Source organism: Pinus tabuliformis, chromosome X, assembly GCF_031772625.1.
Source record: "Pinus tabuliformis cultivar Carrire ecotype Pingquan chromosome X, CPIR1, whole genome shotgun sequence".
NCBI lineage: Eukaryota > Viridiplantae > Streptophyta > Pinopsida > Pinales > Pinaceae > Pinus > Pinus tabuliformis.
In genome coordinates, this window is record NC_142308.1 from 409,941,857 (window position 1) to 409,953,275 (window position 11,419).

General features: G+C 38.3%; 1 pseudogene; it reads left to right on the forward strand.

Moving 5' to 3' along the window:
- Positions 1-8,670: 8,670 nt before the first annotated feature.
- Positions 8,671-9,258, forward strand: LOC149140261 (pentatricopeptide repeat-containing protein At4g18520, chloroplastic pseudogene; annotated as a pseudogene).
- The last annotated feature ends 2,161 nt before the right edge of the window (positions 9,259-11,419 follow it).

Genomic DNA, 11,419 nt, shown 5'->3' on the forward strand with positions numbered 1-11,419 from the left:
TCAAAGAAGATGATCGATTTTTGCAGCAAATATAAGATTACCTTGGGTCATTCTACAGCATATTATCCACAAGGTAATGGTCTGGCTGAATCATCCAATAAGTCATTGGTGAACATCATCAAGAAGCTGCTGGAAACAAATAAGAAAGGTTGGCATAAAAATTTAGTTAATGCCTTGTGGGCTGACAGGGTGAGCCAAAAGAAGTCCATAGGTATGTCTCCATTTGAACTAGTTTATGGCATTGACACAGTTTTTCCAACATCTCTTGTGGTGCCAATTGTGAAACTTTTACAGGAGGCTAGCAGTGAGGAGGATGACTTTCAGCGAAGAATAAATCAGATGATCCATTTACAGCAGACAAGGGAGGAAGTTTTTCAAAACACTTTCAGATTGCAGGAGAAGATCAAAAAGATCTATGACTGGAAAACAAAAGCAGATAAATTCCAGCTTGAGGATGTAGTGTTGCGGTGGGATGCTAGGAATGAAGATAAGGGCAAGCATGGTAAGTTTGAAAACTTATGGAAGGGACCCTATAAGATTGCTGCATACAGAGGACAAAATGCATTTCTGCTCAAGGAGATGGACAAGATTGTTCAAGAGGACCAGTCAATGGTAGGCTCCTGAAGCGCTACTTCTTCTAAGGTGATTTTTGAAATCACGAAGTGATCATTGTATATACCATTTTCCTTTTCATTGCAAGTTTTCAAAGGTACACAGTCATTTCAGCTTGGGGCCCGAGGTGAAGGCTATAAAGTTGAGTGATTTGTATCAGTTTGTGTGTTTAATTCAGTCTTTGAGTCTTGAGTCAGTTTGAGTCTTGAGTCAGTTTTCATAGTGTCAGTTTCAGTTTTTGAAGTGTCTTGACCATATTTCCCAATGGATGAGGCACTAGTCTACATGTTCCCAGAGATCTATGGTTCTTGGCACCTCCAAGGAGCTACCATCCCCATTGGAGCCAATGTTAGTGTCAGTGTCTTCACACTGCCATCAGTGATCAAAATTTACTCTTTTGCATTTCATACTAGGAGTCCCATTCTGATGAGTTGCATTCCATTAGGTCATGGATCTACTGATGGTAGGGTTCATTTCAGTTTTTCCCTCATGATATATATCTGCTGACCTCCTTTCATACTTTTTCAGTCAATGATTCATGCTTCTTTTCAGTTCATTTCATCAATGGCATAAGGTTTCAGTCTCATTAGGTCTTAGGGTTTTTCACCATGGTCAAAATTCAGTGATTATTGTTAATAATGGTCACCAAACACATGAGGATGATAATAATGATCAGAAATGTTCTAATCTCTTAATTTGTAAGCTTAATAAAGTTCTCACCTCAAAACTAGTTTTGAGGTGAAAACAGAGCATTTGTATATTATTTTTAAATTTCATGTAATTTTATTGTTCTCATATGTAATAAATGGTTCCATGCTACTCCTAGTCACCTGGTGAGATTGTCAAGTACTTGCCACTGCAAAAGTCAAAGATTTTGAGCATCAGTCCACCTATCAAAGCAAAAAGGTCAAGCATAAAAAAACAGAGTATTTGAAAAAGCACATAGACATTATAGAAGGGGGTTTTCACCATCAAAAATCAAAAAGTTAAAGCCATATAAAGCCATATCTATATTGATCATTTCATTATGCTTATGTTGGAGTTCAAGTGCTAAAAGAGAGCCAAGAAGCGATTTTTAAGAGTCATTGAGCAAAGGAGTGCAGTTGTTGCGTTTTTTAAGGAATTTTGACCAGCGTTGTGCGCCTGGCAGTCATTCTCAGTGTAAAATTACATGGGCGCTACGCACCTGGGAGGCGTTGCGCACCTAGGTGAGGCGCTGTGCATCTACCCAGCCAAGCCCAAAAACTTCACCAAGTTGCCATTTCACCTCAAAACTTCAATTTCTCCCTATAAACAAGTACATGAATCCTATCTTGTGATCAAGGGTTTTTATTGCTAAGATTGGTAGTTATCATTTTTAAAATTCAAACCCTAGCCTCTAGGGTGAAACCCTAGTTCTCATAATCTCTCCATTGTTTTACTTACCCTATCCTTGCCATTTTTCCCTAGATCAAAACCCCATTCCTATTTACCTATTTCCTAAATCCCATTCCCGTCATACATTTTCCCCATTCCCACATTCCCACTTACACTCTCCCCAAACCCTACAAATCCCATTCACACTCCATAAAACCCTACTCATCCATAAAATCTCTTCATACTCATCTTTATTCCATTCACCCTTCCCATCATTGACCACAAGTGTTCACAGCTATAAAAACAATGGAAAGAGACAATGAATATGAGTTTGAAGAAGACACCCTTAGTGACAGTTCCAAGGAGAGAAACATGCAGCAAAGGAAGCCTCATAAAGGAGCAAGGATTATCAGAGAGGAGCCTACTAGTTTGAGGGAGTTGCAAGCCTATCCACTTGCCATTTCTTGCTTTAAACATCAGTTATGCTTTGATTTTTGTGAAATGATAGAAAGAGTTAAATTTCATCATGAGTTGGCAAGGTTGTTTGTGACACATTTGCACAATAATGAAGTAACCCTTGCTGTAATTTCATTCACCTTATCACCAGCTATCATCTCAGAGGCAACAGGTATTCCAGATGTGGGTGAAAAAAGGAAAAAAGGTCAGGATATTGATAGGGAGTACTATGAGACTTACATCAAGGCTAGATACAAAGACAAAATGAAGAGAGTATTCCCCTTCAAGTTTTTGGAAGACAGGTTTGCTCCATTGATGAAAATTATTATCAAGTACTTTACTTGTGAAGGTAGGTTCTCTCGGTTGTATGCCTACCACATCAGACTGTTGATGCATTTCACTAGAGTAAGAATGATGAATATCCCTTACTTCATGTTTAGAAACATTGAGAAAATGGCAGATATTGTAAAGAGGAAACCATACCCCCAGCAGTTGAATAGCATTTTCCATTACTCTTTTAACAAATCATTGTTTTACATCAGCTGAACCTTCTTAACATGCCATGGGAGACTTTCATTTCTCATGAGATGTTCAAAGGCCCACAAATCTTTTCATTAGTACATCATGAAGAAGGTGGACCTTCAGGAAATGAAAAGGTCAAAGAGACTGAAACTGTTGGAGTGCCAGTGTTTGTGACATATAAGAGTGGCACTAGGAAACTTTTTGCAGCTGCTAGCGAGTATTATCTCCACCAGGTGCGGAAAGGGTCTCGCCTTCATTATCAAGCTATAGGCAAATGCTATCTCCATAAGGTGTGGAAGGGGCTTTACCTTCTTATTCAGAAAAATAGGTACAGGTTGAGCAGCAAAGCAAGGGAAAAAGTAAGGGCAAGAAAAAGGTGCAAGAGAAGAATCTAAGTGATGAGAAGGAAAGAGATTTCAATCTTGTTGATCATGAGGAGTAATAGAATCATTTCACTCATCATGGAGTTAACATTGTTGATTTGGAAGCTCAAAATCCAAAGACTGTCAAAGACATGATCATAAAGGAACAAGAGGCTGAGATTTAATCCTTGTCAGATAACTTAGAGAGAGCTAAGTGGATCATCAAATATTTAGAGCAAGAAAACAAACAATTGAGCGACAAGCAAGTCCTCATGGAGCTGCAAATGATCAAGGAAAACAGGCAAAAGGCCAAGGAGGCAAATGTCAAGTTGACTTCAATTGAACAAGAAATTGAGAATGATAGGGAAACTTGGCTTGAGAGGGTTAATATACACCTTGAGGGGCTGATTGAGAAGGCCAATAGAGACAAGAAGATGCTTCGCCACATGGCCTACCACTACATGACCCGCAACAAAATCTACAACATAAGGATGAGCAAGCTTAAGGCTAGATTGAGGAAAGCCTTAAAGAGAAAAAAGGAGCAAGATAAGTTGAAAATATTGTCTGAAGCCTCACTAGCCCATCAAAGCAACTAATGGTGGTGCCTTGTGCCAAATCTGGGCAAGTTTTGATGATTTTTTGTCTTTTTCAATTTTTGAAATTTTGAAAACAGGATATCGGTGGCGCTGCGCTTTTCCTTGGAGCAGTTTTTGGAGAAATGGCTTATATATCTAGATTCAACACGATGAGAGCATCAAACCCAAAAAATCTCCACAATTTTGGAGCAAAACTAAGTCATCAAAAGGTCAAAAAACCACCAAAAAATGACCTCTCTGCCTCATTTTGGACACACAGAAGCAGCCTTGGAAGATTTCACTTTTTAGGGGGCAAATGACCTCCAAATACAAACATGCAAGATGTTCCGGAAACTAGACAAGAAGACCTTTCAAATGAGCTATCTTGTGCTCAATTTGGCCAAAGTTAAGGCCTCCAAAACAAGGTCTAAAGTGGCACTGCGCATCTGGCCAGTGGCGCTACGCATTGAGCCAGTTTGCCAGAAAATCTAGTTTTCGCCTACTTTCACTGCAATTTGACTTTTTCTCTCTTCATGGATGAAATTATGATTGTAATTAATGCCTTGGTATGTAAATATAATAGTGAAATGATCTTAGAGGGTAGATTCATCAGTTTGAGGTGGTTTGGGGGTCAATGAATCAGTTTCCATGCTTATAAAGGCACGTTGTTCCACTGCCTATATTCCTGGTCCCTGTTTGGAAACGGTTGTAACAACTTCTTTTCTCTTGGATTTGACCCCTAATGGCTAGCATAGGTGGTTTTATGTCTATATTATGTATTTTTTCTATCATTAGCAAAGGTTGGACTCTCTTGGATGCTCTGAGCTACATTATACATCTTTATCAGCAGTTTGGCAAGGAAATAAACCAAGATTTACAGCTATTTTTATGGGATACTTGTGGTAAAGTGTTTTTGCATAGTTTATGCTTCTGTTATTAGTATTTCTCATGTGTTATATGTGCCATAATCTATTTCATTTCTTCTAGCTAGATGATATCAAGATAGATAGGTAGAATACATTGTTTACAGTGCTCTGCCTTGAGAAACCATTCAATTTTTTATGTTTTCTACTGTTTGAGAAGGATACATGATCTTTGCATGCCCTCATCAGCTCCTCACCAGTCTTAGACCTCTCACTTCACTCAATTCCATGTGCCAAAACACCTACCTACCTCGCCCCATAGAACACCCTACATCCTGACTTGATTTCCCGGACCCAAAACTGCCTGGCTCCATTTGATCCAGCAACACAACTAACAAAATCAATCAAAAACCCTAGAGCTACTATACCTAACCTAAAATTCATATTTGATCTAGTCATCTTGACTGAGATTCACAAGGAGAGAGCCCTCTTCCAACCTAGTAGGGCTAGCTACTAGGTTAAGCGTGGTTTGTGGTTATCTTAGAATTGCCTTCCTTCAGCCTGAGGTCAATCTAGGCTCTAACAGGATCATTAAAGACAACTATCATAGTAATCCTTACACAAGTCCATGGTATTCAATGTATGTTTTCACTAGAAAATTCTACCACTCATAGAATAATCATTAACGCAACATATAGGATATTTCAACACATCCTAATCTAAATTCCCATGCTTCATAGTCGTTTACTTCTCAAACTCGATATTTGTTATTATGACTTCCTCCATGAAGAATAACAACTATACTATCTGAAAGATAATCCTACTATCTGAATGGAAAATCTATTGTATCTTAAATAAGAATAATGATAATATGTTATCAACAGAATTAAAAGCCACCCTCGCATGTAAAATATAACTGACTACATTCTTTAGATTGGGACACATTTTTGGTATAAATTACTAGCTCAAAAACTGCAATTTTTAGTGCAAATATTTTTCAAACCATCCATATATTTAATAGACTCTAAAGTTGGCAAAAAAGAAGACCTCAGGTATAGATTAGTGGGAACAAAACTGCAATTTTCAATGTAAATATAGTTCATATCCTTCTTCAATCAGAATTCTAAGACCATTATAGAGTTTGTTCAATTTGTTCAAGTGACACATCCTTCAGCCAAATTTAATCATTGTGATGTGTCAGACTTAACTATACAATTAATGAACTTGGGTTGTATGTTGAAAATAGAATAGCTACATCTTCATAAACCAATCATCATAGCTTGACCATAGATCCCTCTAAATGTTGGGAAAGTGACCTTGCCCATAACCATCGATCTAACTGCAACCTGCTAACTTTCCTATCATTAATTCTTTGGTTCATGTGCCAAAAGTCATCCAATCATAATCATATAGTTTCCATGCATCTTCTCAAATAAAAAAGATATAGCGAATCATCAGAGTCATTGGATCAACATCCTTCATCAATCTACTCATTTTAAGATGAGACAATATCACACTACAATTGTATCAACAAACTTCTAATCACCAAATCCCAACAATACACATGCACGGGAACTCTCTCTCACACACCCTTCCTGTTTAACAACAACTTCTAAACAATAATATTTTCAACTGACAAACATCAATAGCAATATCATACCTACATCAATAGTATCTTTTTATTACTGATATCACAAGTACTTCTGACTGTTTCAAGATGCTTAGAGACTTTGATCTGAATTTTTCCTTGGAATGATCTGCTCTGTTCCTTTTGAATTGTTCGCTTCGAGTCTGATTATGCTAAGGTGTCTTATGCAACACTGGTTCAGAGTTCTAGCCCTTATTAGCACTATTCCTAACATTTTCTACCATACTCTAGATAGTCCAAAGAGAACCCAAGCAATAGATCAATTCAAGTTATGCCAAGTTACTTCTTAGCCACAAATTTAAATTTTTAGAACATGGTATCATAGGCTAGATCACTGGTAAAAAAAAAACACATTGTTGGTGCTCTGTTTAAGTGTTGTGTGCATTTTACCTGCCTACCAACACCTCATTTCTATTTGTTGGGTTAGTGTTTGTCATGTAAACTGCTACAACTAAATTTCTCTCAAAACAGGGCTAAACTAATCCATTAGAATGATACTTAAATGTGAAAAACTACTTTAGCTCCCTCTTGTCAACCCTTGATCACATGCTTAAGTGTTTTAGACTCGTGCCACTGTTAGCTATGGGATATTGGAGATGGATTGAAGATTACCAGAGCTAAAACCCAGATATGGACTTGACACTGGACAGCCATTCACCACTCTCAAACCATGCATCGTGAATCTGGCCCAATTCGTGCTATCTGTTCTTGACCCTATGTTTCACAACAGTGGCTCAGAAATTTTATGCAGAAAATAGTGAAAAAAAAGTTTCTAGCGGACTATATCCTTGACACCTAAAAAAGACACTTACAAAAAAAGGCCTGATTAATTTTCCATGTGTCCATTTACAAATCAAATTTGGAACAAAGAGAAATCACTGCAGAATATTTCAAGTCCAACAAAACGATCAAACATTCTAATAGATGGCCCCATGGAATGCAGGCCCTGGTTTTACATGCCAAAGCTGAGATTCTACAATATTGTTATTTTGTGATAGATACAGCTGTCATTGAATCATGGATCGCCCAGCTAGCTCGAGAATTTCTTAGTTGAAGAAAAAAAATATAATTTTAAAAAGATGGCATAAAATGCAATGGAGCTTAATTTCAGCACTACTGATTAGTTGAAAACAAGAGTTGTAAAACAGTGCCATATTCATCAATGGCCTTGAGATCTGTACCAAATCTGGCGACATGTGGAAAGAAAAGCCAGAGTACTGTTATGTAAATGAATGTGAGAGTAACAAGGATTGCAATGAAAATGGGTACTTTTATGTATGGAGACACTTTTCTTCTCAAACCAATTTCAATTGTCAGACATAATCCATGTAGAGTAAAGAAAGTTGTAACCTCCCAATTGGCTTTGGTCTCTGTCATGTAATAGAATATTAACTCATGCATTAGTCCAGAAAATACAAACACAGACAACACTACAACTGCTCGGGCCCAAAGAGGGATCTTCCCTCCAACTTCCTTTGGCTAGTTTTTTTCATTAATTTTCTTGTATAACTTAATGTGGACCTTCCAGCAGAAATACAAGACAGGATCATAAACAGATGGGGGGGGAATTTTGGTAACGATAAGGTTCCACCTCTTACCCTATAAATTTTGTAGGGATCTTGAAAGATAGGGTTTGTTGAATTGTAGCTCTAATTGCACCCCAAGACAAACATTTGCAAGAGCAGCAAGGAATACCTGTACAATATCCAGAGCTAAGTAAATATGCAAACAGTAAAATAATACTATAAAACTGGGGGAAAATGAATTCCTGAATGAATATGAATATATAACTATTGATAACAAACATGCTTCCAGAGCTACGTTTCTCAATGTTCTGAATTTGCCTGCTGAGTTGGGTTTGGACCCAAACTCACGAATATCTATAGGGAAAATGGAGACAGCCATGAAATTCCTTAGATTTAGCATTGTCCATGGCTTTTCTAGAGGACCAACATCGAAAGAAGCATTAGAAGCTTGAAAGAGTTGATCCACATAAACATAAAGGACATAATCCCTCTCATATGCATAGTAGAAACTTGCCATGGCAGAACTATGTACATACCAATGACAGGCAAGACTGCTACAATGCGTGGAAGCCCCCTCAGGAACTTTGATACAACATAATATGAATAGATTATCCCGCATAAAATGGTACCCGCTATTGCAAAGCTGCTCTTAAAGCCTTCCATGGCAAACATCTTCAAGCACAGGCTCTCCAATAACATCAGTTATGGTGGAAGAGAAAATATTCAACGGCCTTGACATTTTACCTGCGGATGCGGATGCACACAGCTATACTTGGTATCCTTGCTGATAAATTCACTTTTATTAGCATTCTGAAATCATGTGGTATGTTGAAACTCATGGAATTGGGTGTTCAACTACATGTGCAGGTAATTAAAAATGAACTCCAATCGGATGTCTCAGTTGGGAATGCCATCATTACCATGTATTCAAAATGTGGAAATATCCAATGTGCACAAGCGGTGTTTGTCAATATGTCTTATCGGGATGTGGTGTCATGGAATGTTATGATTGCAAGGTATGCTGAGAATGGCTTGAATGAGAACGCTCTAAAATTATTTTGCAAAATGCAAGAAACAGGTGCTATTCCAGACCAGTTCACATTTGCCAGTGTTGTTAAAGCATGTTGTGGTTGTGGTATAGCCCAGACTATAGAACAAAAGGGTAAGCAGGTTCATGCCTATGTTGTTAAAATCGGATTCGAATCAGATGTATTTGTTGGCAGTGCCCTGGTAGACATGTATGGGAAATGTGGAACAACGGAAGATGCACAGAATGTGCTCGACAATATGCCTGAAACAAAATTGGTATCATATAATGCAATGGTTGCAAGATTTTAAAGATTGAAGAATATTTATTGTTATGAAATATTAACTTCATAGCCAAATGAGTTAGACACTATGAAGTTTGTTTTGCAGCTACAATATGTGGTTGTTGGAATGAAGTTTCAGATTAGTGCAGGTTTAGGTCACAAGTTTTTATGGTATGATTGCATAGCCAGATAGAATAGAATGGGAAAATTTGAAATTGCGCATAGATTCAACTATAAGAGTTTTGTCACTGGTGAATATTTCATGGAAGGTTTCTTGTTTGCTTCTCAAGTAACCATTGGAAGAATTAAAGGTTGAATATTAGGATGGTATCTTCAAAGAAATCTCCTTTCAAAAAAAAAAATTGTAGCACAATATGTGTTGGAAATAATACTGAGGGGGGGGGGTGAATCAGTATTATCAAATTCTTTTCAATATGCCTTCCAGATTTATACTTTAATTTATTCTTCAGATATTGATCATTGATTTGTATGTCAGTGCCATATAATAATGAACAAGAACAAGAAAAATAGATAAGCACACCAAAGAACACCAGATATAAGGTGGAAACCCAATGTGGGTGAAAACCACCTACTGCAATATGTCTCTATCTTCTTTCAATTAGAAACTTCTTTTACAAGGATTTTGTACTAGTGCAGTCCTTTACCAGTACGCAGGCTGCAACCTACAGAGAGCTACAACTCTCTCTCGTTTTCCAGTCTCTCCTGGAAGGGAGCTACAACCCCCTTTGCTCTTCTACTTCTTTAAGGACCACGTTTCATTAATTTTCAGACTGGATCCAAGAAGATCAAATAATCATCAAGTACATGCAAATCACCCAATCTCCTTATACAATCAACCAATGAATCACCCAACTTCTTAGAATGTTGTAAACAGAAAAGTAATACCAGAAATCTAAACCCAGAACTCTGCAGCAATAGATAAAAGACAACCAACAAATGTTTCAAGACAGGTCCGCAACTTCACCGATATAAACCTGCGGATATTCGCATTCTTTCTGTGCCTGAACTGCGCAGATCCGCACCGTATCCTTCTGCTGCTCTGCGTACCACCACACTTTCTCCTTCTCCTGAACTGCGTACCTTAAGTCAGATACGCACTATACTGTCTGTCAGACCGCGTACCTCCACACTGTTCCTTCTGTGCCTCTGCGTATTACCACACCGTGCTTTCTTCTGTGCTGTGTACCTCGCACTGTGCCTTCTGTTGCACTACGTACCCCTGCACTGCGTTTTCTCCTGCCCTGCGTACCCCCGCACTTACGCCGTGGATCACCTGCGAACCTCTGATTAGGGCCAAATTAGCAGTCCTCCAATGTGCCACCGTTAGTCAGATCCACAGATCTGATCATGCACCCGAGAGATCACGACTTATCAATAGATTCGCCTTAAATTTTCTCCTTGATTTAGATCTAGCTTTTAAAACCAATCACCCAAACTTTCAGATCTTAAGATATTCAAATTTCACAAGTGTTTAGCCAAGTGATCTCCTTCCCCTTTTTATAGTCAATCCCTTATTCACACCATGGGACAAAACCATCAAACACCAATACAAGGGATCCAAACCAGGGTTCGACAATTTAGATCATATACCACGAGCCAAAACCATAGGATCATGAATCGACGGGCTAAATACCAAGGGCCAAACATAAGAAACCCCACGTGAGCGCGCTTCTCTGCATTGGAGAGAGTGAACTGGGGGACCGCACCTTATGAACGGAGAACCTGCGGGTATGTCTGCACTTCCTGAACGGCGAACCTGCGGGTCCGCACCTTTTGAATGATGCACCAGCGAACCTCTTATTTTCCATCATTTTGAGAGCCTGAACAGAGTTTTTCCACTTGAGTGAGTTGCCATCAAGTACAACACCTGAACCATAGAGTCAAACCAGAATCATAATGCCAATAATATGATGCTTAGAAGTTTTCCCGACTCGATGATGTTTCTGGTATAAAGGATAGGTTGAAGAAAAGAGGTTATGCCGCCACCTGTAAGTGGAATTCCAACTAAGAAAGATGTTGGAATCAAGAAAATGTAACACTTCATAAACTTTGCAAACCTCAACACACAATAGAATATTGAAACATTGCTCCTCATGGATTCTGATCTAGGTAAACTAATGTTCCTCAAGGAAACCACTTTGTAAAATATGTTTATCTGTAGTTGACCA